The sequence below is a fragment of the Anneissia japonica genome, unplaced genomic scaffold (genome assembly GCF_011630105.1).
Source record: "Anneissia japonica isolate Jap-2015-1 unplaced genomic scaffold, ASM1163010v1 scaffold287584_len476085_cov161, whole genome shotgun sequence".
NCBI lineage: Eukaryota > Metazoa > Echinodermata > Crinoidea > Comatulida > Comatulidae > Anneissia > Anneissia japonica.
This window is the reverse complement of record NW_022693058.1, coordinates 385,520-391,692: the sequence shown is the minus strand read 5'-3', so window position 1 is coordinate 391,692 and position 6,173 is coordinate 385,520.

The window sequence follows — 6,173 nt, the reverse complement described above, 5'->3', positions numbered from 1 at the left end:
ATTCACGCTCTGCTACACAGGTGGTAATTATTCAGGATATTAGGTGAAAATGGCCACAGGAACACTGAGGACTGAGGTTGAATTGGAATAAATCGTATAATGGTGTATTTCTATATAAGATAATACTGAATCATCTTATGAATCAAAACGTATAAATACAGATTGGAAACAATGGAAAGTTTCCACTTGTGCGCGCAAGTATATAAAAGTAGGCCTATATACGAAACAAAATTGTATTAAAAAACTTCAATAAAACATTAAAATGGTAAAATACCGGTGAGGGAGTGAGGGACAGGTACCGTATGATTTTGTGGTGGGGGTGGGGGAGGTCCCCGACGAGAGCAGATTCGGCGTGGTCCTATATCGATTAAAATGTTTCAAAAGTGGTTCAGGGGTTTTAATGGCTTATCTAATCGATTTTATATATAGATAGGCCTACTCTACGAATATGTAGAAAATACATTATTTTTTTTTCTCCCCGACGAATTTTGGTTATTCTTCTGTTTTGGGGAGGGGCCGGCGAAACTAGAGGAGGGGGAAAATCCCCCAACCTTGTAGCGCCGCCATTGATTTTTAAAATTAAACTAGCTTCAAATTTCGGTTTTGGGGTAAAAATGTGTAATATTTGGCTAGTTTTTTGGTCAAATTTAGCATTAAAATCTAAGATTCAACGTAGCAACAGTCATTACGTGTCAGCCAAGGCAAAGTATTTCTCATAAATAAAACATAAATCATTGAATTTAGCCAAAAAATTCATCAATAATTTTTCTTGGTACTTTGCGGGTCACAACATTAACATGATATGTCATCAAACACATCATTAAATATATAAATTAAATAGCTTTCGTATGATACCAAATATATTCAAATTGCAATTTGTAGTTACATACTAGCTTCACAATAACATTTTGGGGTAAAAAGTGTAACATTTCCCATTTTTTGGCGAGAGATAACGACATACTTAACTCCGAAATACGAAATGTATGTCAGATTTTTTTTTTGCGTTCATTTTTTAAGAACGTATCAGACAGACAAAAGGTTGTTACCTTTCTTTTCGTATTTATATAATAAAACACTTAGGCCTATAGTAGTAAATTTAGCCAAGTCATACAAATATGTTTTTTCGTAGTTTTTTTCATCAAAAAATTAATATAATGTGTTATCATTCACATTCGATAACTAATTTTAATAGCAAAAATATTCAAATTGAATCTTCCAGTGACGATGTAGCTTTAAAATACTATTTTGGGGTAAAATAGGCCTACGTAAAATTTGTAATTTTTTGATCAAATTGCCACTTAAATTGAAAATTTTGCGTGCCAACAGCCTATTCCTTGTGAGCTAAGAGCTGGTGATGAGGATTCACGTTGTTGCCAGCTTGTAACTATATGATGCCCACGAAAACATAGGCCTAGGCTATATTTGAGCAATTTTAATTCGTTGGGACCCTAGTCAAGTGAGTGAACACCACGGCATCAGTTCAGCAGGCCTATACTCTTAGTCAATATGATAATTGCATATATATGTGAGTACATTATATAATCAGCAGTCATGTTTTCCTCTGTACAATAAATATGGTACACTGAGGATTATATAAACGTGAGGACATTAATCAGCTGTACTCAAGTGAAAAGAAATAATGCCCCAGTTCAGTCCTCTATTGTCAATATAGGCGAATACCCTGTGGATTGTATATAAACGTGAAGACATAATCATTTGTAGGCAATTGAAAGGAAATAGTGGCCTCGGTTCCCCTATACGCAAAACTATACAAATTATGATAAACTTAGGCCGGGATTATAATAAAAGTGTGGTCATTAAGGAAATCACGGTACATGTTAGTCCTCTATACAGTCATTATGGTACATTAAGGATTTCAATAGGCACGATAAGTAGCCTACGATCAACTTTTTGCATGTACTAAAGAACTTCCAAATATCAGGATCTAGGATTTAGCAATGAGGGTGGATAATGGGAGATAAAAGACCGTTCCCTCCCATGTGATTTTTTTTAAATTTATTTATTTTTTTTTTTTTTTTTGTAATTTGTAGACTGCTAGACGATCTTAGATCTTCTGGCATCTCAAAAGAAGTAAGCTTAGAATAAAAGTGTATGTTTACGAGAGAAATGAGAAGCAGACACACAAGACGATCGGTGACCATTATTTTCTTTCACAGTAAACGGAGGGGGGAGGGGTGGAAAGCCACCATATTCACAACTCTAGATCCGCCACTGCTTTAAGTATTATCCGACTTATCGTTATTTAAGCTTTAAACTAGGCTTTAAGTGGCATTTATCAACTGCAGAGGACACTTGTGATCTGTAGGTGTCATATAATACGAAACAACTGGAAAATGGTGGGGTAAAAAAAATCGTCCAAAAAATGTATGGGCTATAGCTCATGGTTTTCAGCTAAATTGGCCAATTGATCTGTAGGTGTCATATAATACGAAACATCTGGAAAATGGTGGGGTAAAAAAAATCGTCCAAAAAAATGTCGTTTTTCCAAGATTCGGCCACATGGAACCCAATTGATTTATCGTAATTTAAGCTTAAAACTATAGGCTTTAAGTGGCATTTATCAACCTGCAGAGGACGCTTGTGATCTGTAGGTGTCATATAATACGAAACAACTGGAAGATGGTGGGGTAAAAAAAATCGTCCAAAAAAAGTATGGGCTATAGCTCATGGTTTTTGCCAAAATTGGCCAATTTTTAACCTGGTCGTTTTTCCAAGATTCGGCCACATGGAACCCAATTGATTTATCGTAATTTAAGCTTAAAACTATAGCCTTTAAGTGGCATTTATCAACCTGCAGAGGACGCTTGTGATCTGTAGGTGTCATATAATACGAAACAACTGGAAAATGGAGGGGGTCAGAAAAATCGTCCAAAAAAAAGTATGGGCTATAGCTCATGGTTTTTGCCAAAATTAGCCAATTTTAAACCTGGTCATTTTTCACAGATTCGGCCACATGGGCCTAATTGAGTATCATCCGATTTATCATTACAGTATTTAATCTTAAAACTATAGGCTTTAAGTGGCATTTATCAACCTGCAGAGGACTCTTGTGATCTGTAGGTATCATGGAATACGAAACATCTGGAAAATGGAGGGGTCAGAAAAATCGTCCAAAAAAAAGGTATGGGCTATAGCTCAGGGTTTTTGCCAAAATTGGCCAATTTTTAACCTGGTCGTTTTTCACAGATTCGGCCACATAGGCCTAATTGAGTATCATCCGATTTATCGTTGTTTAATCTTAAAACTATAGGCTTTAAGTGGCATTTATCAACCTGCAGAGGACTCTTGTGATCTGTAGGTGTCATGGAATACGAAACATCTGGAAAATGGATGGGTCAGAAAAATCGTCCAAAAAAAATTATGGGCTATAGCTCATGGTTTTTGCCAAAATTGGCCAATTTTTAACCTGGTCGTTTTTCACAGATTCGGCCACATGAGCCTAATTAAGTATCATCCGATTTATCATTATTTAATCTTAAAACTATAGGCTTTAAGTGGCATTTATCAACCTGCAGAGGACTCTTGTGATCTGTAGGTTTCATGGAATACGAAACATCTGGAAAATTGCGGGGTAAAACAAATCGTCCGAAAAAAAGTATGGTCTATAGCTCATGGTTTTTACCAAAATTGGCCAATTTTTAACCTGGTCGTTTTTCACAGATTCGGCCACATGGGCCTAATTGAGTATCATCCGATTTATCGTTGTTTAATCTTAAAACTATAGGCTTTAAGTGGCATTTATCAACCTGCAGAGGACCCTCGTGATCTGCAGGTGTCATGGAATACGAAACATCTGAAAAATAGAGGGGTCAGAAAAATCGTCCAAAAAAAAGTATGGGCTATAATAGCTCATGGTTTTTGCCAAAATTGGCCAATTTTTAACCTGGTCGTTTTTCACAGATTCGGCCACATGGGCCTAATTGAGTATCATCCGATTTATCATTATTTAATCTTAAAACTATAGGCTTTAAGTGGCATTTATCAACCTGCAGAGGACTCTTGTGATCTGTAGGTTTCATGGAATACGAAACATCTGGAAAATGGCGGAGTAAAAAAAATCGTCCAAAAAAAAAAGTATGGGCTCATGGTTTTTACCAAAATTGGCCAATTTTTAACAAGGTCGTTTTTCCCAGATTCGGCCACATGGGCCTAATTGTGTATCATCCGATTTATCGTTGTTTAATCTTAAAACTATAGGCTTTAAGTGGCATTTATCAACCTGCAGACGACAATCGTGATCTGTAGGTGTCATGGAATACGAAACATCTGAAAAATGGAGGGGTCGGAAAAATCGTCCAAAAAAAAGTATGGGCTTATAGCTCATGGTTTTCAGCTAAATTGGCCAATTTTTAACCTGGTCGTTTTTCCAAGATTCGGCCACATGGAACCCAATTGAGTATTATCCGACTTATCGTTATTTAAGCTTAAAAATAGGTTTTAAGTGGCATTTATCAACCTGCAGAGGACTCTTGTGATCTGTAGGTTTCATGGAATACGAAACATCTGGAAAATTGCGGGGTAAAACAAATCGTCCGAAAAAAAGTATGGTCTATAGCTCATGGTTTTTACCAAAATTGGCCAATTTTTTACAAGGTCGTTTTTCCCAGATTCGGCCACATGGGCCTAATTGTGTATCATCCGATTTATCGTTGTTTAATCTTAAAACTATAGGCTTTAAGTGGCATTTATCAACCTGCAGAGGACTCTTGTGATCTGTAGGTGTCATGGAATACGACACATCTGGAAAATGGAGGGGTCAGAAAAATCGTCCAAAAAAAAGTATGGGCTATAGCTCACGGTTTTTGCCAAAATTGGCCAATTTTTAACCTGGTCGTTTTTCACAGATTCGGCCACATGGGCCTAATTGAGTATCATCCGAATTATCGTTGTTTAATCTTAAAACTATAGGCTTTAAGTGGCATTTATCAACCTGCAGAGGACTCTTGTGATCTGTAGGTGTCATGGAATACAGATGTGTATAAGAGACAGAGTGTACACCATGCTATCCACGTTACATGGAAACTGACTCGTATTATTTATTGGCTAACGAAACTTAAAATCACTAAATATTGCTAGTTACACGTTTTCTTTAAAAAAAGCCTACCTTAGTTTTGTTGATACGTACGAATATACTTTAGACCTATAATCATAAACAAAATATGGAGGGGTTTTTTATTGCTAAAATACACCTTTGTCCACCATTTCCGTCCAAAAAAGTATGGGCTATAGCTCATGGTTTTTGCCAAAATTGGCCAATTTTTAACCTGGTCGTTTTTCACAGATTCGGCCACATGGGCCTAATTGAGTATCATCCGAATTATCGTTGTTTAATCTTAAAAATAGGTTTTAAGTGGCATTTATCAACCTGCAGAGGACTCTTGTGATCTGTAGGTTTCATGGAATACGAAACATCTGGAAAATTGCGGGGTAAAACAAATCGTCCGAAAAAAGTATGGTCTATAGCTCATGGTTTTTACCAACATTGGCAAATTTTTTACAAGGTCGTTTTTCCCAGATTCGGCCACATGGGCCTAATTGTGTATCATCCGATTTATCGTTGTTTAATCTTAAAACTATAGGCTTTAAGTGGCATTTATCAACCTGCAGAGGACCCTCGTGATCTGTAGGTTTCATGGAATACGAAACATTTGAAAAATGGAGGGGTCAGAAAAATCGTCCAAAAAAAAGTATGGGCTCATGGTTTTCATCTAAATTGGCCAATTTTTAACCTGGTTGTTTTTTCAAGATTCAGCCACATGGAACCCAATTGAGTATTATCCGACTTATCGTTATTTAAGCTTAAAAATAGGTTTTAAGTGGCATTTATCAACCTGCAGAGGACTCTTGTGATCTGTAGGTTTCATGGAATACGAAACATCTGGAAAATGGCGGGGTAAAAAAAATCGTCCAAAAAAAAGTATGGGTTATAGCTCATGGTTTTTACCAAAATTGGCAAATTTTTTACAAGGTCGTTTTTCCCAGATTCGGCCACATGGGCCTAATTGTGTATCATCCGATTTATCGTTATTTAATCTTAAAACTATAGGCTTTAAGTGGCATTTATCAACCTGCAGAGGACCCTCGTGATCTGTAGGTGTCATGGAATACGAAACATCTGAAAAATGGAGGGGTCAGAAAAATCGTCCAAAAAA